The sequence below is a fragment of the Galleria mellonella genome, unplaced genomic scaffold (genome assembly GCF_026898425.1).
Source record: "Galleria mellonella isolate WM207_F2 unplaced genomic scaffold, CSIRO_AGI_GalMel_v1 utg159, whole genome shotgun sequence".
Lineage (NCBI taxonomy): Eukaryota > Metazoa > Arthropoda > Insecta > Lepidoptera > Pyralidae > Galleria > Galleria mellonella.
In genome coordinates this window covers 252,294-276,695 of record NW_026442004.1, presented here as the reverse complement: position 1 = coordinate 276,695, position 24,402 = coordinate 252,294, and the positions used below count along the sequence as shown (strand labels likewise).

General features: G+C 30.1%; 1 protein-coding gene across 1 annotated transcript in view; it reads right to left on the bottom strand.

The window, feature by feature from the left end:
• LOC128200163 (uncharacterized) overlaps positions 1 to 24,402 on the bottom strand; it is a 190,693-nt gene that overhangs the window by 164,780 nt on the left and 1,511 nt on the right. The window lies entirely within an intron of this gene.

Below are 24,402 nucleotides of genomic sequence, written 5' to 3'. Positions count from 1 at the left end.
TTATTACTATTATAAACGTTAAAGTTTATGGGAATAGATATATGATTGTTAGTCTTTCACGTAAAAACTACCGAACGGATGTGAATAAAATTTAGTATGAGGGTAGATTATATCATAACTTAACACATAAGATATTTCAGTTAGATATATAGACTAGACCAGAGGGAGACTTTGTACAAAAGTCGTTTGCTTGGGTACCTCTATTCCATTCGTGTTTCAACCATAAAGCAGTTGTGTTTGCATGGCTGTGTTTCGGTTTGAAGGGTGGGATATGGCGTGAATTTACAGGGTACAGAGGAATAATAACTGAGTCCTCAGGAATGGCAACACATGGGGGGTATCATGGGCGAAACAGTATACTCTGTTATGTCCATGGTACTGTTACCACTTTGCATCAAGTGGGCCGTCAGCTTGTTTGCCATTCTAAGTTGTATAAAAAAAAATTATTCACGTAGACTAAACCACGGGAAACAGCTAGAAAATAAATAATTACCATTTGATATATTATGCAGCGCCATCTAGTCCCAAACTAAGTAGAACTTATATTATGAGTACTAGACTGATAGAAAATACTAATAAGAAATATTGTTATTGTTTGAGTTAGTTATAGAGTTTGGTATGAATAAAAATACTTACCCTTATACGTGACAAAATAAGATGATGTGGCAATGCATTTTTATTCATAAGGCCGATCAATGCTACTGTGTGTGATTATTAGTAATTTTGTTTCTGCTAAGTATTCTACTTTTTTAAAGTAGTTTTATTGGTATAGAGTGATAATAAATGAGAATTGGGCGGCGGTAGTCATTTACCATCAGGTAAGCCGCATGCTCGTTTGCCCCCTGTGTTGTAAAAAAAAAAAAAAATGTCAGGTCAAACAATTCCTAATAACAATTTCGCTAGAAATTTATCACAATGGTGTCTCACGAAGACCGTATGGGAGTTACTTATATACTCTGTTACTTAACAGAGTATATTACTAGCAATGGCTTCACTATAGCTAATAATTTTTTCCTCCCTTATTATTCACTGTTATCTTTTGAAGAAAATAGTAAAGAGTTTATATCTGTCTAATATTATATTAATTTAAATATCTACGTGGTAGAAGAATATTATATAATAAAATGGTATTATTAGAATGAAATGGAAACTAATGAAAGATAGTATTCGTTTTAACCCAGAAAATGAAATCGAAAATGACTCAAGAGACAGTCTGAAGCCACCGCCTAAATAAAGTGACGCGTGAGATAATTTAAAACAGTCACGTACCGTCCTGTAATTGGATAATATTATTCTTAGTTTATAGTTAAGGTCATTTCCCATTTAATATAGACATTGAGGTTAGATCTCCTATAGATGTAGCGCAATGGCTAAATTTGCCAACAATAACAAGAAACAAATTTCTTTTTAAACCTTTTTTAATTAATTAAAGAGTTTTGAAAGTTATATCTAACTATTTATTGTATAACTAGTATTGTAGTTTTTATCATTTTTCATCCTAATAGTTATATATTATGTATATATTATGAATACGTGTGTCGTAGCGGCCTTTATTTGAGGCAGCATTTTATAATGTAACCTTATTATAATGTATTTTACGTAGATATAAATGTATGCTTTGTTGGTTGTCCTTAAATAAATATATCAAAAATACTGTAAAATCTGAAAAAAATATGTATGTAAAAATTATTATAGACGGATTAGAAGAATGTAATTACAGGGCACAGAGGTATTTGCGAAGGGATCTCTTTACGTCTCGTCTTATTTCACAGAGAGACGCCAACAAACAAAAAGTGTCAACTGTCTAATAATAAAGATCTAAACCATTTATTAAACATTTAGACGTAAAATAAACGGAAAAGAAAAATTGTAACTGAGTGCCCAATTTTTTCATGTTCAAAACGTGGAAAAAATAAATTATATCTATCTACTTACATAAAAACTGGTACCCATTAATCTACATCGACACTTTCTCTTGTGTAGTATAATCTTAGTAGTTAACAGCTGTAGCTTTCTATTTTTAATAGAAATTTATCTAAATTGTAAGTCTGACCAGTTCGTTGCTGAGTTGTTTTTTGGCAAAGCGTAAGTGTACCAATTTAGCACTGGAATAATAAATTTTACTGTGTGAGAGTATAAAGACGTTGTACATTATCATGGGGTTTTGGTGAAATTGAATCCCATTGCTGAAAACTGCCTTTTTTCTTTCAATCATTTTAAAAGCTAACCTCTTCTAAAAAGCTTTCTATGTAAAATATAACATTTATTTCTTCCCAGTTTAGATTCAGATATATTATGCTTATTTTTCATTTCAAATACCTTTAAGCTACAGCATCTTTAAATGTAGAATGTTCAGTGGGTAAAACAAGTATAGTGCCTGCTATTTGTTTCAAATATCTCTAAATCTATGTGCAGAAAGTTTTTTTAATGCAGAATATAAGATTTTCGTATATATACTTTCTTTATCATTGTCCATTTTAATACAAACAACCGTTATCATCCTTAGTTCAATTCCAAATATCTTATAAAGTCGAAACAACTTTAAAGAATGTTCAGTAAATAATTGTGGTTTATATGTAATTTTTTATTGTGGTTTTCGGTGCAGACGTATTTCTTTATATCGTTATTTTTATCGTTTATTTGATAGCGTGATTACGATGAGTGACATTATTATAGGTTAACTAACCCATAATGTCACTCACTACTAGTTAGTTAGTTCAAAGCTACTCTGCATTTTTGTAAGATCATCATCTTTATTATATCAGCCAATAACTGTCCACTTTTGAACACAGGACATCAAAAACAATTCAGTAGTTTAGTTTTTAGAACAAAATAATTAGTTTTGTCACAATTAAAGTAGGTTTCTTTTGGGGGGGGGGGACACAATCTTTAATTACCTATAAGGCGTACAAAAATATCAGTCAAAATGGACTTGGTTATCGTTATACTAGACAGATTATAAATTACCAATTATCTTTTCTAAGACTACTATTAGACTAATACGATACTATTGTAATTAATATTTTGAGTATAATGATAACTATACAGGCGTAGCCATATACATATATTCATATACTTAGTCCACTATTGAATATGGACCTCCCCCTTGGGGGTTTTTGCCAGAAGATACCACGCTTGGCTGGTGAATTGACAACCGCAGTTTTTTTTAATGGGTGATAATAGAGTGGTAGCCCCACCTGCGCTATCGGTATACACCGGCGGGGCACCAGTGAAGGATGATAGGTGAGGATGAAGCAGGTCAGTTAGCCCATCGTGACGAATTCAACAAGAATTGTTCACGATGGTTATCCAGGGGGAACCACGCGGAGGTCGACCTAATAGGGCAAATTGCTAGCAATGGGGCTGTCAAACTCCATTGCTAATAATCCCTTTCCCCCTTGACGACTGCAGTTAGGCTTTGGTAACATTTTAAGAGAACGCTACTGCCCATTCTTCGACGTTGTTTGGACGAGTTTTCCCAGCTCATATAAACGGCAGGTTCCTATATAATTTAGATTATTATTTTATAATTTAACTTAGTTTTTACCTGACGTTTTTTTTACTTACTGAGTATATTGGTTATTTTTATACTCGTTACATTGGGAGCAATCGAGCGTGTGGCTCACTTGTAAGTAATCGATTAACGTCACCTATAGACACCCGCAACATCAATGGAATTGTAGGTGTGTTTCCGGATTTTTTAAAGTACCTTTTATATTAAATATCTAGGACGGGGTCTAATAAATTTTCAGTACCTAATCTATCAATATTACACAATTTTATGAAACAATGATATATGCTCTGATCATTCTAAACTATGGAATCATCAAGTTCACTTTAAAAAATAGAATGAAATCGTCTGCAAATCTAGTTATTGTAATATTAAATATAATATAATAAATAAAAATATTGTAAATACCTGTAAATATAACTTTATATTTAATATATCTAATGTCCATATATATATACCCAATGAATAGGTTGGTGTTTAAATACCTAATTTAAATTGTATTTAAATACAAAAAAATATCATCATTACCTTGACATTGATGCGAGAGCTCAATGACCGTTATTTATTAACAAAACTAAAACTTTTAAAATGGATACTAATAATTGGTATTTAAATACCTATATAGCTTTTTGTTTCATATAAAATAATAACAAAAAATAAATTATGTTTATAAATAAAATAACACATGGATAACGCTGCTTATTCCATACGCCAAAATATCACACTAACTGAACAAACCAGACCATACCAAAGAACTATAACGCATGCTCCGCCTCTTTCATCATGGTGGTATTTCTACCTCGGCAGCTTCTCATACAAACTGTCACAACTAACAGCCATCTGTTTATCTCCTGCCGAACGAGATATCTACATATAACTCTACATGTATCAAAAAGAGATATCGACTTATGTGCGAGCGAGATAACTATATTTCAAGGTGCACTCCACGACGGCAAGGTAACATCTTTAGCACAAACTAAATAAGAATAATTTGCATTGCAGCTGCAACCTTATCTTATGTGCAAGAGGGTTGTATTTCAGTTGCGCTATTGCACAGAGAATATCATTCAATTTGTGCCCGTTAGACAGAGAAAGGTAACATATCAGCGCGTGTATTAAAAAAGGAGCGAACATCTCCGATAACCAATGGTCATAATGCAGTAAAGTTCATACAATTTCTTACTGAAAACTTTGTAGTATACTTTAAAAGATGGCGCCACCTGTACTAACGAAATGTATATGAATAATGAAGAGTAGGTAATAAATAAATATTGTTACATTTGATATTTTTAAGATAATACAGGTATAGTCGTTTAAAATAACGTCATTTATATTTAGATAGATTTAATAAAGATTTACCTTTTCAAACATACATTTCTAGTAACCAGTGTAGGTAGTAACCCAGTTACCTATATGTAAAGAAAGCATGGATATTTCAAATCATTCTTTCGGTGTTGTAATATCTACATAATTTTTATTTATCAAAATAGTATTAAATATCCATGTAAGTATAGGTGCGTGTTATAATGTTCAGATATTTTAAAAATGAAACTAATGTTCCGGTGCCACCTTGCATATTGTAAAAAATTACAAAAGATATACCTACAATTTTGAGTAGGTATAGTCTAAATACATATTAGTATATAAGTAAGTTTCTTTAAAGAGGTCTACTAACATAAATATAGTCATTAAAGTTTGCTATAAACCAAATTTTGGTTAATTTAGAAGCAGGAAGGGTTCTTTTTATAATTTTTAGTTGTTATAACAATAAAGTAAGTTAAAATGTTACATTAGAGACTTAGCTTATATATTTCAGTATCTTAAAATACCATAAATAGTATAATTCATGAAAATACTAAGACACCTTGTTTTTCAGCTATGCACTACATACAAACTATTTAGGTACTGAAAACATTTTTTTATCAATTTGCGTCTTTTAATAGGATTGTCTTAGTTTTTAGGTGTGTGTGTATTACAAGTCTTAATAAGTGTGTATTCAAAATATGTACTCACTGGTGATTAGAGCGGCGTGCAAACGTCAAACTTGTAAGAGGGCAGACCGCGGGAGCGCGCCGCGGCGGCGAGGCACGCGGCCCGCGCGACACCACCAACAACAACCGCGCAAACATTGTTTTTACACGAAAAAACACGAAGTTTCACACAAAAAACACCATAATATTTCGGTAAAAGTGCGGAGCGAACCGAGATGTGTCGTCCGTGGCCGCGTTCGCATCTAAACGGCCCGAGTTTTATGTTAGATTACAGACGTAACTTTTATAGATCCTCGGTGCTATATAACGCGGTGGGCGGGTTTAGGGGAGAGTGGGTCTTACCAAGTGGTTGTAAGGAGCATAATGGCGTGAGCGTACCGTTGCACGGGTGTCATTAAATGTCGCGCGACGAGGGGCGAGGCGGGCGGAGGTGTGTGGGTAAAGTTTTGGGTATTGATTGAATATGAGACGGATTAGTCACTAATGATCAACAATTGGGTGTTTGGCGCCTTCATTATTGGTATGTTTGGGTGAATCTGAGGTGGGGAGTGGTTTTTATAACTTTATTACCCGCAATTACCTAACGTATAAGTTTATGAGTACATAATATAAAGAGGCGTTGTTGTATTCTTAAGTAGAAAAATATTACTAATCGTATCCACAGAGTCTGATGTCTATATGCAAAATAATGTCTTGATTACCCACTACCCAGGAAATACGTTGGCAAATTTGGAGGGTGTTGAAATGATGCTCGGTGAGTAACGATAAGCAGGTCCCCTGCATTTTAAAAGGGGTTGAAAAATTCGCGCCAAAATTTTTATATTCACTCGAGTTATACGGTTACATGTTACATAAACAAAGTACAGGAATTATTTCTTACACTACTATTGATATGTATATAAATAAATAATCTATGATAGGTTTTTTAAACATAATCGAAGAAGTTGAAAGAATTTTCATTAGTAGAACTTTTATTACAATCCTTGTAAGGTAGTGTTCTACTAATAAAAGTTTTAAATTACTCCTACCTATTGACAAGTAAACGCTATGCTATACATATGAGAGAAAAAAACTATATTGTCTTTTTTAGACTCATGTTTCTTTGCAAAAAATTTTCCGTTTTAGAAAAAGAATATGTATAAAAAGATGCTTATGATATCCATTTCACACTATATAACTAAGTTATACTTCTTATATATTTATGCAAAGACAGACTTTAAATATTAGGTAAAATAAATAAAAAAAATATAAGTAAATAAGTAATGGTACGAAACCCTCTAGAATTTTTAGATTAATCTCTTAAATCTAAATAGTCATCATAAGTACGGGTACGTTTTGATAATATCTCTATACCACCTGGATACAAGGACATAGTAGATACTAACTGTTATTTCCATAGCCATAGAGCTGAATATAGTACCTATTAATGTGCATAAAAAAATGTAATAGTCGATTAAGCCGGCCATGAGCTCTCTACCTATATGGATAGGTACCTACTTATACAATGCTCATTATGTATTCCTATTTAGAAGTAAAATTTTTAAATACTAACTTATATGCATAAGTAGGAATATGTAACAAAAAAATTTACTTCAATCTAGGTACATACCTTTTCTATACATAGGTAGGTACTTAAGTGCTAAAATGTCTTTTCCCCTTAGGGTTGGCAGAATCCATTCATTTATTTTCGGATATACAAATTCATACATCTTATATAATATATACTTATACATTATAATATGTACCTAAACACCATCAATGATGTTTCATCGTCATCATGAGTCAGTTGACTGATATTAAATCCAGTCACGCCCTTCACTACGTGATCTAACTAGCTATAGGTAGGTATATCTTTATCAAAATATGTACATAAATTACGAATAGACTGAGTAGTTACACAGGTAGGTACTACAAGTGGTCCTTAGATGTGCTGGTTTAGGTGGGTAGTTTAATATATTTTGTACTTAGGTATAACATTATTGTAGATAATAATTATCTGAACTGAACGGGTAGTTCCTTCTTACATTCGATCTTTTATTCCTTGACCATTTTCTGATTGAGTGTACCTACATATTTCATGAATTTAAATTTATATATATATAAAGTTTTATATAGATAAAGTTTTTTAAGTTTTTAAGTCTAAAAGGAGCTACATTTTCTGCAAAAATTAATATTGAAAATAAAAAAATCTAAAATCATTAACATAAGCACTAAGAGAGCTAATTACTTACATATAATTTGCTCTAAATACTTATAATATCAGATACATATTTACCAGAAAGAGACTTTGAACAAAAATCGACTGTTTGGTTTCCGTTCGTTTCTACTTTAATGGTACTGTTCATGTATGTAAGCGACAATTACCACTTTCCATCAGTTAGCATTGTTCGCCATTCTATATTTCATAAAAAAAAAATTACTAAAAATATCCTCATTGGAGGTGACCCTAATATTTACCTCCTACAGGGCAGCTACTCACACTTACGTGCTACATAGATTTTGGCTAGGAAAACGATGTATTCAGAAATAACTCGGATTTTTCTCATTTAGTTATTAATTTTACTAACCACATATTTACTATGGAAATTATATAAAACATATTATAGTATAACAAAAAATAGCGCAACTGGTTGAATTAAGTTTACGACTTAAAACGAATAAAATGAGATATTAAACATGCATAACTACTTCGTTCGTAAGTCATACATATAGTTCCTGCCTAATAAGTATTAATTGATGAAACATGTTGAAATATGGATACATCAGATTAGGTTAATGTTGTATTAATCTAGCTTAACTTACCTATTCATAACTGATAACAAATATGGTATATAACGATTTTATTTAATACTGAGACTGGCATTTTAAGTGTATGTTGTTAAATACTTTATTTGAAGCATAAAACAAATCTATAGATGTATTATTTTAATAGAACATTTAAATAATTATCCTTTTTTATTACATTCTCATCTATACCATCCATATTTATAATGCTTACATTTACCTACAAATTAAAACAAAAAAATTTACTTGTGATTTCAATTTTTTTTTGTCCTGATTTAACTTTCATATTGATGGGGACCCTATCACCTATCGGCAAACTAGAAAAGGTTGAGTTTCACACGTCGACGGTATCAGATCGATCGTGGACGCAGCTTCGGGCGCAATCAACCCACGTAGTTTGTATTCGGCTCATAGTATTTGTATGCTTCAATCCACTGTAAGTAGGTCTTTACAATGGCATGCAATATAATTTATATCAGAAGTAATATATGTCCAAAAGATAATTTTAATGCTAAGATACCTACTTATGAAAATAATACATTGATTACCAAATTTGATGATTTCTTTTTAGTGAAACAATCTAACACACCGCTTTGCCTTCAAATGGTTAGTGGATTCGGTCCCCGTTTTCACATAATAGAAATATTTGTATATAATGTATGAATTAAAAAAAAAAGGAAGTATTTCAAGTGAGTACCATTCTTTACTTTATCATTATTAATTGCCTTATTGCCCCTTAATGGCATTTAAAAGCCTTAATTCATAGCATAATCTATCAAACTAAGCAGATATTATTTTTCACAAATAAAAAAAGTAATAACATGTACATTTTTGTTTTTATACCATTGTTTCTCTATTAATTATCTAGTGATACTGTGAAAGTAATTTTACGATCAATTTATTTTCTATAATTTAATTTGAGTTTTATCTCAAACGATCAATCAGCATAAATACGACACTGTAATGTATTATGCAAATATATATCTCGAGTGTAATTACTCATATTAGAAATTTTCTTAATCGATTCATATAATAATAAATACCAAGTAATGAAACAAATTAATATAGATTACGTGGCTACAAATGATTTACCTGATTCCTATATATATATTCAATAGTTAAGTAGCGATCTAAATAAATAATTTTTCGTTACAATACAATTTATACCGAATTACAAATAAAAAAAATTATGAAAATAATTTGGTCCACTGCGTACATCCATGTGTATTCGTGGATAAAAATTTTCCATTTATAATATGAGTAAGTACTTACATATCGAGCAACGGATATTGTGCTCACATGTTTTGGGTTTCTACCTGAGCGACCAATCTCGATAGGCCTACGTAACTAAAGTACGACTGCAGAATATCAAATTATTTTTTAACAGGGGAACGTCCTGGGCGTAGAAGGGACGCGTGTAACCATGTGTATTTTAAGTAGGTATGTACTCTACGACTTTAGACTTTTAATAAGATATATACGTACAAATAAATTTATTCTACCTATTCCTAATGTTAATATGTACCTATGTATAACTAAAAATCCTTTTGGTGTAGGTATTAAGTACACTTACTTATCTATAATATACTGACAAAATATTTTACTTTTTATTTTTACCTATATATTTACCTTAAAGTATTTTTAACGACCTATACCTTACAGGTTTGTTTATGTGAAGTTCAATAATAAGTAGATATGATATTTACTTATTATACATTTATAACGACCCAACATCTAGGTATCTATACAAATTTCACATTTTTAATATTAGCAGGATTTATATATTAATTAATTAATACTGAGTTTACAGATACAGATCTTTATTCTTAATTATTTTAAAACATTAAAACTACTTTTGAATTTTGATAAACACGTGACTTTTTCATCTATGTAAATAGAAGGTGATTGACTGCTTATATAGGGACATCTAATTATACCTATTATATATACAAAAAAGTTAGGGACTTAACAAGCTAAATGTTAAACACCCTTAATGAATACGTGTAATTAAATAATGTGTTGTATTGGTGGAAGAATAGGCAGCAGTGATCCTTTTAAAATATTACCAAAGCCTAACAGCGATTACCGACCTGCCTGCCAAGCGTGGCAACTACTGGCAAAACTCCCCAAATGGGAAAGGTCTGTGTTTAACAGTGGATAGTTAAAGGCTGATATAATGAAGAAAATTTAAAACATTCCCAGTAATGGGAAAAATGACAGGTGTTACTTTCTTACAGCTTATCATTTAAACAAACTTGAGCTATTTTATTGGGTTTTCAAACAAAAAACCACGATAATAAAACAAAAACTTGTTTTACTTAATGTTTCGTGTTGACTCGATGGCGATAATTATGATAATGAATTTCCGTTTAATCAAGCTCCGTCAAAAACAAAGTTTATTCATACAAAATGTACGTAAAGTTGAAATAGCACAGCCAAATTTTCACAGGCCGCATAACGACACTGGGAAAATTTAAACACCGCAAAACACGTTCCAGAAAATTAAAATCTCTCAACCCTTCCCAAGGAAATTTCCTGCCACAAAAAGAGTGCCATTAAGGGGTCTTAAGTTTTAGTCCCATTTTAGTTCCCTCTGCGGGGGTATTGCCAAAAACAAAGAGCTTTGCAGACGGGCCGAGGGGGGTGGCAGGGTCGGTGAAGCACCGGGAGAGGGGAGGGTCGTATGGCTCTACGGCTGTAACAGTTTTACGATCGGATATACGGAGTGCTCATGCGCTGTGCAGTTAGGTATTCGTCTAGAAATTTGCATCAGATTATCGAGCTGTCCGGTCCACTTGCAGATATTATTGGCTTTTACTATAAAAACGTGTATTAATTCATTTATAATATACTAGTAACTACTAATATACGAATATAGTGGAAAGGATTGTTAGTAATGGAAAGTAGCGGTCACGTTACTAATAATACATCCTGTCTGATAGACCTAAACGTGATTCCTTCTGAAAACCATCGTGGTTAATTCTTGATCAATTTATCACAACAGCTTAACACACCTGCTTTTCCAAATCTTTTTCAAATCATCCCTCACTGGTATTTCACCAGCTTAGGGATATCGATATAGCAGGCGGGCATACTATCCATTTTCAGCATATTAAATATATAGTTATATTTATTATTAATAATGACTAGCTATAAGCAAAGTAGCAGTTGGTAAATACAAGTATAAATTCAAGGCTATTCTAAAGGAAATGTACCAGTGCAAAATAAAGACCTTTGAAAATTTTATGACAAATAGAAAAATTAAATAGAAGCATTACCTACTTATATTAAAATGGCAAAAACTCAATGGCTGCCACGATATTAAAGCGCGTCAGGGATGTTCGCTGAGCATCGTGTAGAAAAATATTGGTATCTACTTGTAGGATATGAATTTATCATATTAGTCTCAAATTGAGGTGAAAATTAATAAATATTTATTTATTGGTTTTTATTTATTATTTTGTACATATTAAAATATTTATCCAAGATAGACTTAATGCCTGATGTCATTCTCTACCAGTAAATTATTAAGGTAACCAATTTATTTAATTTTGATAAGCTGAATATAATACCAAAAATCCTGTATGTAACTCTGCACTACAAAATTACAACAATCATTTGAAGACAAGCCTATTTATTCTTAATACTTTAGCTATTACCCGCGACTTCATTCGAGTGACCTGAATATGTTCACTGACTGGGATAAATAATAGCGTGAAGATTAACTAACAAATAAATAAACAAATTCATTTTCATATTTATAATATTAGTACCTAAAAACTTTTTTCATGGCTCATATTATTCTTACAAGAAATAAGCGCTCCAACCCAACTTCGCACGAGTAGATGGAATTTTTTAAAACAATATTTACCCTAAGTTAATTGCTGATAATATAATTTTCGGTTGGTGAAAAACAATTTTAAAATTGGTCGAAAAGTTTTTGAATTTATTCATTTTAAACAAATAAAAAAAATCAAATCTTTCCTCTGTATTATTAGTATAGATATGCTTAAACGTTATAGTATGGGACAGCTCACTGCAGCCATAGAAAATAAATCACTAAAAAAAACTTACAAATTCATAAAATGTTTCACTGTGATAAAGGATTAGATGTTAATAGTATCAATAATAAGTAATATTATATTTCAACTCCAACAATCTCACTCAATACAAGTTCATTTACTTCAAACATATTGAAACGTCAGATGTCACTCGCATCATTCCACAGCGCACAGAGTAGGTATAGTATGTAGGTGACTTTGTTACAAGATGTAGCAATGTGTGACATTAAGTATATCATTTCGTTATCTTTATTGAAGTCAAGTGACAGTACGGCTGTTTATTATTTTATTAGACCTGTCTATAATTCATAATTACATCAATTGTCACAATAGAGGAACATGCGCCGCGTTTCAATTGTTTCTCAATTAAAAGAAACGACTCCGTGAACTTTTATTGAGTTTGACGATGCTTTCTTGAAGGGTTGTTATGTGAAACATTGTCTCACTTGCTGTATTCTCGACTTTGTTAGTGGAACATTATTAATTGGCCGGGATTAATTTGATATGTATATGCTGCACTCAAATTTAAACTGTTAAATGCTTCACAGTACGCCTGGGTAACTTAACTGTAAGTAATCAAAATTTGATGACAATTGGCTATTATCTACTATAACGCTACTGAAAGAAGGCAAATTTACTTTCACGTTTACAATATCTGTTGTATATACTAGTAGATAAAAGTTTAGTGGTTTCGTATTTTTTTGATTGCAGAAATTATTTGGAGGGAATAATAAATAGTAGATATTTATCTGTCTATTAAATACTCTTGGATAAATTTTAACCTTAGATTATATAGATAGTATCTCTATATAAAAGCTTTACCAAAAAAAAAAATGTTTTGTCCATCTGTGTTTGTTTGAATAGAGTTACCATAATTTACACTTATTACTCAGTACATAGAAAAATAAAAAAAGTATAAAATGAAGTAAAATTAAATTGAAAAATAAAAACAATACAAAATTATTTGAAAGAAAAAATAAACGTAAACGTAAAAAAATTATTCATAATGATGATTATCATTATCGATTACTTTGCTACTATGAAGAAATGGTGCGTTTTGTTTGAAAAAACAAAAATTATTAGGCAGTCAAATCTTAATTTAGCTTACTAAATATTAATACGTTTTGATATTTTATGCTCTATATAGGCATATAATCTAAGATTTAAACTAATAGTTATTTAGTATTATTACTTATTCTACTGTGTTAGTAACTCTGTTATCTAAGTATAATCGTATATATGGCATGCAAATTTTGAATTTCTGTAACACACAAAAGAACAAATCAGTAATAAATGTTCAAAATGTGAAACATAATGAACCTACCGTTAGTGTAATCTACATATATATATATATATATATATATATATATATATATATATATATATATATATATATATATATATATATACTCGTATATATATAATCAATACGTATAATCTGTAGTTCTATCCTTACCTCTAGGTATATCAACAACAGATAAGTATTAGCAGCCGTAAAAAACGGATCCAACGTAGGTAGTAGATAAGGCATTTATGTAGTACATAACTAAGATCTATAAAACGTAAAGACACACTGGATCACTTATCTATTCTACTTAGTAAAGTTCAATAAAAGGACATCATGTTGGTTGGACTTGTTTTCCGAGAAACAAAACGAACCGCTTGAAAACAAGATCACTCCTTTCAAAAGTACAGATAAGGAAACAATCAATTATTAAATGTATCCATAATAAAATAATTACATATGTATATAATAAAATTGTTTGAATGGACAATTAGATACATTTGATATCTAAAATTAATATATAAAACGCTAATATATATATTTTTTGTCTATAGAAAATTACATCATAAGTGAGTAACATAAGCTGAACACTGTTTGCGAAAATTTTATCTACACGTGCCAAGCTGTGACAAATTTTTAGTATTAAGATATAAACGTATTGGCTTTATTAAGTAAAATAAATAATAAATAAAGCTAAAACATTATATAAATAATAAATCGTCCTCTTTCGTTACTTAATCATCTAAAATAATCTTTAAAAATAGATTGAATAATTTAATATGAAATTTGAAATATACCTACTTATATAAAATTAAAATATAGATAATAATATAGTATTGCATAAAATTTTATTGATAAATTTATTGAATTATTCAATCAATATTATTATTATTTTTTATTCCTGTTTAATAAAGAATTTTAATATAAGCTTTATCATCTACATTTAGTATTTCAAACAATGTAACCAAGTTAATCCTGTATAAAATAAAATCAAAACCGACTTAATCTTATAAACCTACCGTGATGTAGACTACTTATATATTAGTTGAACAGGACAAATGAGGGCAGACTGTTTAAATCCTTTGATTTATGAGTCGAGAACGATTTTATCATGTTAAATATAATTATAAAATCCATGTAGCGTGAAATAATAATATCAAAAAAATACGTGAGGAAATTATGAGTATATATAGGTAGAATTTTTTTTTTTCTAAGTCCAACATATGTAAGTAGAATGTCTTGATATTTTGCATACTAAAACATATCCGTGTCTTCAACCGCGTGAAATTTTTAATGTCTTCACGTATACTCTATATCCATTCTTTAACGTCAAGCTTTCTCTGGCCAAAAAAGTTAAACCAGTTCAAAAGCATAATGTAGTAACAGATAGTCGCATGTATAAACACTAATATTAGTAAAGACAAGAAAATTGTTAGATATAGTTAAAATACAGTAAAATAAAAAAATGATTATCATTTGAATTTAAAAGATTTAAATAATAACAAATAAATATATAATTTAGTTATTTATGTAGTTTAAATTTATAATTATTTCCTTATTGTTTATTATCAAAATACTTTTATGAAATAAAAATAAAATATGTTAGTATGATAAAATATATCTCCAATAATATTTTCTAAATTTTTTCCACAACTGTACCATAAGTTCGAGCTAACTTTAGAATGCATTCATAAAGGGATAAATGTGATCCGACGCGTCGGTTTTATCCGTCGATTTATGAACATTGTCGTGGACGCAACACTGTTGCAGTTGTATCGAGCACAATATTATATAGGTATAAACTTTTTTCTTTGATTGTATCCTAAGTCGAGCTAAAATAAGTTGATGATAAACGTGATAATGCTATAAAGTATTACAAGCACGTTTATCATAAGGAAAATCTTTGAGAAATACAATATAAGTGCATCTAACATAGGGGAAGCTCTGTAATTCTATAGGTAACTGATTACAGTCATAGATATAGCACATTAAGTGATTATAGTCAGGACTGTTTTTGCCTAAATTGTAGAACCCGAATACAAATTTTAAAAATCCAGGAGTAAAATATTGTTTTTTTCCTCGGTCTATTGAAAATATTTTTCAAAAATATAAAAAGGTCGCGTTTCTTATAAGTTTATCCTAGAATATACTATAATATAATATACTAGCTTTATCCTGTGCAATCAACTGAAGGATGACTGGATATTAATAGAAACAAATGGGTACATAATTTAATAGAAAAATGTATACTAAAATATAGTTATTAAATTTAATTATTTAAATTTTATTTGTCAAACAATATAAATAATAATTATTGAGATAGAACATATTAAGTATTAAATTATTTTATTAAAAAGAACAATTTTTCTATATAGGTAACATTACATTTTTTTAAAACTACCTGATTTTTGTGTATATTTTTTTGTACTAAATTCGTGTAGGTACTTACTTGTTTCTATTAATTTACAGCCATTCTTTAATTGACTGCAATTAATAAAACTAGTGAAAAATGCCCTAAACAGCAACACCGCTCAGGTATTTATTGATAAAATCTTTTTCTTTTTGTGAAAGAGTAGAAATGTTTTCTGTTCAATATGTATACAACATTTCATTATGTGCGATAATCACGACTGTTAACTTTCAGACTGACAATTCTATAAGAGACGGGATCATTGAAGTAAACTACGATTATTTACCTAAATTATCCCGACGTTTCCACCGGGTTACACCGGCCATAGTCATGAGTGGACTGATGAAGATATCATGTTCCGAGGCAGAAGTATTTTCTTTTATCCACTCACTGTTCTACTGTTCTACATCACTCTAATTGTTTGCCTATACTGAGGATTTCTGTATACAACACTGACCATGCTTTCCCGTCTCTTATAAAATATAAACCACTACTATAAATATATCTTACATTGTCGTGTGGACCCGGCATATAGAATAAGCCTTCCTTTCCCGTGGCGAAGAAGCGACTAAAGGAGAACGAGGAATGGATAGCAGCGTCCCTCTTAAAACATCTCCAAAGCCTAATTACTATTGCCAACTCGTCTGCCAACAGTGGCAACTACTGGCAAAATCCCCCTAAGGGGGAGGCTTATGTTCATCGGTAGACAGTTAAAGCCTGTTATGGTGATGATGATGTACATATCTCACCAAATTTGAAAATATAATAATTTCTTAATGTATTTCTTCACTAGCTGGTGTTATTGATGATGACACTTCCTATAAAATCAAAATTGAATTTGTGCCAGCTAAAAGTCACGAAGTCACGGCAAATGAGGTATCAAGTTAGTTTTATAGAACCAATAAATAGAGCGTTGAGGTTGTAGACAAAAACAGTTCGAACACGATTTGTAACATTTATATAGATGTAATTTCGTGTTTCTGCTGCCAAACTATCCTACCTTTTAAACCAAAACAGCCGCATAGCTGTTTCGATGTGAAGGACGAAAGGTGACACAAAAATCACAAAATACGAAAAATAACAAATTAATCCTCAGGATTGGCAATTTCTTGAGACGTAGGCACTGTTAATTTTATCTATAGACTGTGGTTCCTATTTACTTTTAGTTAAATTTTAAAATCTAATACCAAGTTACATAAAAACTACTATACCACAACTCAATAGTAGGTTGTAGCTAATTTAATTGATATTAGAGCTTTTTGTCAAATTCTACATAATACCTACTAACAGGGCATGCCCAACTGACAAGTTAGCATGAGGAACTCAAATTTTTTTAATTGGAATATATAGATAGTTTTACTATAGGACATTTCTATAAAAAGATAAAAAATATTGTTCTGTACCTAATCTAAAATAGTTAAAGATTTTGTTTCACAAAAAAAAATATCAAAATCAATCGTAGTAAAACCAATTATTTTAACTGAAAGCTATCGAATTAATTGTAATAAAATTTCTTTGCGAAAGTATAGCCTTTTAAATAAAAAAGAACCAAGTAAATTTGTAAATAAGGAAGTTATGAGATAACAAACATAAAAAAACACAACATAATCGAACCAAAAAGTTTTTTTTGTGAATTACGATCATAATCTTTACGATCGTACATTAAAAAATAAAAATAATAGTATGAGTACGATTTAAAACTGTATATCTGTCAACCTTGCTAGCAAGACAGCGACAAAATCACGTTGCATAACAATGTAGCCCAAGCTTATATCTTATGAAATATACCTACTCCTTTTTTAAAGTTAGTTGAAAATTAAATTTAAATGAAAATCTCGAGATAAGAAAAATCCGTTAGCAACAAAACTAAATATCCTCGGACTTCCTTAAATAAGTTCTGCCTTAAATAGGCTTTAACTTTAGAATAAAAATGTTAATTAAATTCAACGTAGCCTGTGCAAAGGTATTAAGTACGTAGCTAAACGAAGCATCCGCATAATTAACTATAAAATGACCACTAATTAACCAATTAAGTATATAAAATATGCAGAGAGCAACCGTCGTATCTATGTACTTAATCGAACGAGCAACATTGTAAGCACCAGACGATTTACTTATTATATTAACTTACCTATTAATATCATATAAGACGACATATGTTCCTGGAATAGTGGATTTTTAATGGATAATTAATTGAATCTGGATTGGTAAGCTTAATGCTAGTAGTTTCCACCGTCGGGGTATAAGCGACGTGAAGTCAGGTCATTGACCCATCGTGACGAATTGCTAAGAATTAATTAATAGTATCAATTTAATTTATTCGTTTTCTAGGAACCACGTGGAGGACAACCTTACAGTGCATATTTCTAGCATTTGGACCACTTGTCCCTATTATCTACTAACAATTACCTCATCCTGGACCAGTGACAAGTTTATTTCTAGGTAGATGTTCCGGGTTCATTAGGTTTAAAAATAGAACAATAGATATCACAGAATATACCGTGACGCCTCTTATAGATTGCCATTCCTGAAATAAAGTCATTATGTTATCTACCTGTAAACCGTTACCGCCCACTGCAATATCTTTATTAGTAAGCTACTGTAGTGGGTGGTAATAATCTACTTAGTTTTTAAATTACTGCGAAGTAACTATTTTAGTTAATATTATATAAAATGCTCAATGTTAAACAAATTAGGCAAACAATTGTTCTAATAATCTAAATAATGAGAATATATATTGTAAGTACACAATATATTTAAAATATGCGTAAACAACGCGAAAGGTTAAAATAAAGTAATGAGAATATAATCTTAATAACCTATTCTATTGAGTTTATCAATTTTAATAAAGTAGATAACTTACATTTAATTTTGTTTTACTTCACTTTAAATTATTTTTTATATTAGTTACAAAATTAACAAATTGATATTTTAATAACATATGTATATATGTCATAACTTATAAATTATTAAAGAAAATAAGTTATTTAAAAAATATATGAAGTATCTAACATATGACGTAGATGTTTAATAGGTAAGTAAGGGATTAAGGAAGTACCTGAATTTGTTAACTGTAACCACAGAATATCAATTTAATAGATACACAGATATGAACTTCCGTTGTATCCGTAACTTCACAGCCATAAACACTACATTTATATAAATAATACACGCACACAATTTCACACAATAAAACTCACAACCGTATCATTTGTAAAGCAAAATCGGTAGTTTTTAATTATTATTTATTCTACTTATTTTCAGTATAATTAATTTTTAACATACTACACTAGTGTTACGAATGAGTGGCAAACACGTTTTGTTATTCAAAAGTGACAAGGCCGAGTTCTAAGTCTAAGTTGATTTGCATCAGAATGCTCACTCCCTAGCCTGACGGGCGCATGACATAATGAAAACAATAAGCCAAAGTGTGGGTGCTCTACTTTCTAAATACTGTTGTTTGTAAATTAAATTCAGTGCGTAAATATAAATAATAGTGGTTAAAGATCAGTCGAATCACGTTTGATTATGGTCTGAGGATTTCAACATTTTAATTTCATAATTACGGGAATTTTAAATTAATATAAAATATTTGGTGTGGTTTGGGGGATTTGTAAAGTTGTCGTGATAAGTTGTCGTCTGTTCGTTTTCTAAATTGACAGAAAATCGAACCTAGAATCTAATTGAAGGCGTTTATCAAATTTATTAATTAATATAAACAATTCTTTTGTAAACAATTATTTTATTGACAATAAAACATTATTTTATTAATTGTTCTTAAAATATTGTAGTAGGTATATAAAATTGTATACCTAAAACGCGACCTTTCTCAGAGACCTATCGAGGGTGTGGCGTGTGAGGCATGCGGACTTTAAATGTCATTACGATAAGTATCTGAAGTAATTCGTTACTTATGTTTATTGAGTTGAAAGTGTATTTACTTTGTAAAGAGGATTTAATTCGACTTTTTCCAGCAACTTTATAAAAGAGGATAATTTTTCTTTGATTCTACTTTTTTTTTGGATAGGTACGTGATAAATTCACTTATTCTACAGATTGATAATTACTTTTTGAAAAGATTTTTAGGTGTTATTGTTCTAAAGATTTTTTTTTATAAATTATCCTAAATTTCCAATTCAAGTTATGGTTGAGAACGATTTTAAACTAAGTACCTGCATATTTAATGTTACGTTCTAAAATAAATATAAAATACAAAAAATATAATAAGTTAATATTCGTAATTAAACTTTTGAAACTTGTTGTTAGTTGAACTTTGAAATATGTATAATATTAATATTATTACAAAATTATTGTACTATAACTAATCCACAAAAAACTTGTTATACCATTCGATTTCGTCGTTTAAGGTATTTTTAAAGATTAATTTTATACTAGTTTTTTCTTGTACAATCAATTGAAGGATGAAATATTTAAATCCTTTTTTGTGGAAGTGTGCAAGTGATTTTTCTAATAATATCAAAAAATATAATGATAATTTTTTCTTTATCGTATATTGAATGAAGGCAAATTAATTAAAATAGATAAAATAAAAATAATTATATAATTATTAAGTTCTGCGCTTTAAGAAAAATCTATGGTTTAGGTATCGAATAGTAATATAAATTTTGTAATAAAAGCTAACGTGCTTATACTTTTGCATATATTTTTTTCTTGTGAAATGAATAAGTATGAAAAAATATTTGTGAAAATTTAAGGTTTAATTAACTTGGTACATTTTTGTTATTTTTAACAATTTTGTGATGGTAATCGATATTAATATTATTTTATTAATAACGAAAATAATACAAATTCTTGGATGTCATTTAGATAGTCGCTATCAAATTCGTAATACAACATACCTAACACAACTAGAAATATGAGACCATCTATAATTTTACTCATGAGAGAAGAATCACAACTAGCCAGGTGTTATTTGCATCAGAGACAGCCAACTTTAATTATTCATTTATGAATCATCTATTTTATGTGGTATTGACGCACTAGCCTAGCCATAAAAAAATAAATTATGAATTATTAGTTCATTCGTCTATAGACAGAAAATTCTTTCAATAGATTTTGGCTAAATTAGATCTGCTTTGACCTAGTTAGACACACTAAAAACTTATCATAGTAAGAATGTTTTATTTTTAAATATTCTCTTATACCTTTATAACTTTCTCTTTAAATTCTCGTTATTTGAGATTGACAATTCAAGCGGAAATGGTGTTGTTTAATTTAACAAAACTCACTACAGTTAATATCTTTTCTACTTAGCTTTTAGGTAGTTATTATAGATGTTATTATAGATGAGACTATTTATGTAAAGCATTATTTGTCTAGACATAGACAATTTTTCATAATAAAAAAGTCTGTAATACAGACTGCTGTTTTAGTTTTACTGTCTTTCTAAATTGATCATATAATAAATAACTACCTATCTACTATTAAGTACTTTGTGCCAAGTTTCGCTATAATACTAAAACCTGTTATAGACTGTTCCCGCCAGAAAATACTTTTTTTTTTAGTTTTTAAGTACTTATTCCACAGAAACTTAACAGTAAAATAAATGTATTTTTTTTTATTCAACTTAGAACAACAGACGAGTTGATGGCTCACCCGAAGTGTTAACTGTCGCCTATAAACATAAACAGCTCCATAGAAATCACAGAATACTCTCTGACGCCCATGGTATGGTATTAAGCGTCTGTATCCTGTAATGTTACCACATTCCATCTATAAAATAAATATATTATCATATCTCTCCACTGCACATGGGCCTTTCCAATTCCTTCCATCATATGCGATCCGCAGTTTTCGCTTCCACCCACTTCACAAATAAACAAATAAAATTAAAGTAAATTAGTTTATTCAAGTGTTACCTTCTGCCAAGAAATCAAACTCTACGTATGTGAGACGAATTACGCATAGTGGCGAAATTTAGGTCTATCTTAGACTGCGGGGTCACCACTTGACAACCTTTTCGCTGTGTTTTATACCTATATTCTTACGCAGAGAACTATTTTTCTATTAATTTAATAGAATGTCATTTTTTACATTTTCATGTATAATTTTGAAGTATTTTTTTCCAAAGTCAATACACCATAATTACCTTACCTATCTTACAAGTTATAATATAACTTTATTAATACCACACGATACTTTCCATGTCTAACCATCGTTGAAATATATCCATTAACCCTTAATTAGTTGGGTTTTATTTTATCCGCGCAAATGAGTAAAGGTAATTATCGTAGTTTATGTAATTTTATGCATTAATATATAATTATAAACATAAATAATGAACATACATATATAGCATATTGTTTTATCAATGAACTTTGTGTAACTTTTTATAACACTAAATAAAAAAAATGCATTTTCAAATGTATTTGGAAATTTTTGAACAGTCGATATATCAGATTCACTTTGAAACGTTTGGCAGACTGTATCATAAATTAAAACTTATATAATAAAATGTAAATAGCGTTTAAGGTTTAACTTGACTCATACGTAATTATTTTACTCAATTAAACCGAATTAATTGAATTTAAATAAAGTGCTAGTCTATCTACCTATCTACTAATTATTTTTTAAGAGATATCACTGTATTATCTGTTTAAACCTGTACGTATTTTTTTAAACTGACTGTACAAGCAGTGAAACTGATTTTATCTTCATAATAATGGTATAGATATTTATAGATGTAGATACGTCTCATAACCGTATACAACAACTCTAACACAGATGGAACGAGGAATTTCGGGACGCTTCTATTATTATGGTAATGTAGTAAAACTGCTGAGGTCGTTCGTTCTCATTAGGTACTTACATAGAGGGTGGACGGACCCATGGAACCATAACTCGAGACAGGAACACGTAGAGTAACATGTTCTTTGAGAACATGTTAGAAATGTAAGCTTAATGTAATGTCATTAAGCAGTGATGCGCCCAGATGGCGTCTTTTTGTATTCGATTATTTTGGTACTTGATAAAAAAAACGAAACCTGACTCAAGTCTAAGGACTAGGGCAAGTACCTCTACTCGAGTACTTGAGTATTCGAATATTTCGTTATATAAATTCGAGCAATTTTTCAATAAATTTATAAAGCTGACTTTTAACGAATGTTTTTTCATTCAATCGATTAATAAACTGTACTCTGATAAAGAAGAGATAAATTAATACAATGATGAAACAAAAAGTATAGGTAAGTATATGTACCTACAACTTTAAAGTACCTGTTCAGGTACCATAAATATTCTAAACCTATACTCGAATATCATATAACCGAATTCTGTATACCCACTACCCATTTGAGTACTCAACAGGTTTACAAAACTCGAATACAGATATTCACCTGAGTACGTAGGTACTAGGTATTCGAATCAGTCCTCGAGTCAGTCTCACACGGCATATCACTTTAACCGACTTCGTATTTTGGTGTTGTACTCAGAAAGAAAGAATGCAATACTTACAAGATTACTTAGGTGTATATCTTACTCTTAATGGGTGATACTAGTATAATAATCCCGCCTGCACTAACGGTGTATGCTGGCGAGGCACCAGTGAGGGATGATAGGTGAAGATGAGATGAGAGCAGCCCAGTTGGTTCATCGTGACAAATCGTGACTGTAAATTAAATATGATGGTTTCCAGGGGGAACGCGAGGAGATCGAACTGACAGGGCATAATCGATATGGTTACAAGTTCCCATTACTAACAAACCTTCCCTTCCTAGATGTATGTCTGTCATAAGTAAGTACTTATTTTAGAGGTCTGTTGATATGTATGTACCAACTTATAAATTATGGTACGAACTACTTATTAATAAGGAAATTATTTACTTTACCCGGGCAGTATGAAATAAACTTTCGTGTATAAATAAATAATTTATTATTTAACTTTACTATTTTTCAAAATTAAATAGATATAATTTATCTATAAATTCTCATGTACAATACATTGCTCAAACTTGCACCCTATAATTATGTATATTTTTTATTACCGTTCTGCTCGTCCTGATTGCCCCTGAAGTAATACTGACAACCTTGAACCTGCGGATTAGCTTTAGTTCCTACATTAGGCCATTAAACCTGTCTTGTACTTATATAAGACGGATGTCTACAAGATAGACTCTGTGATAACATGGTGATAACCTTACCCGTCGAGGTCATGTAAAACTCTACCGCCATTCTGTAACTCTGTCTACACATTCGAGACTAGTTTTTTACGAAGTCGCTGACTACGTACGCGTGACCTAATAAAAAACAGTCCTTCTCCATCCTTAATATTACATATTATTATTAATATGTAATATTAAGGATGTTAATATATTTTTTTTTTATAATTGGTTGATGCGCCA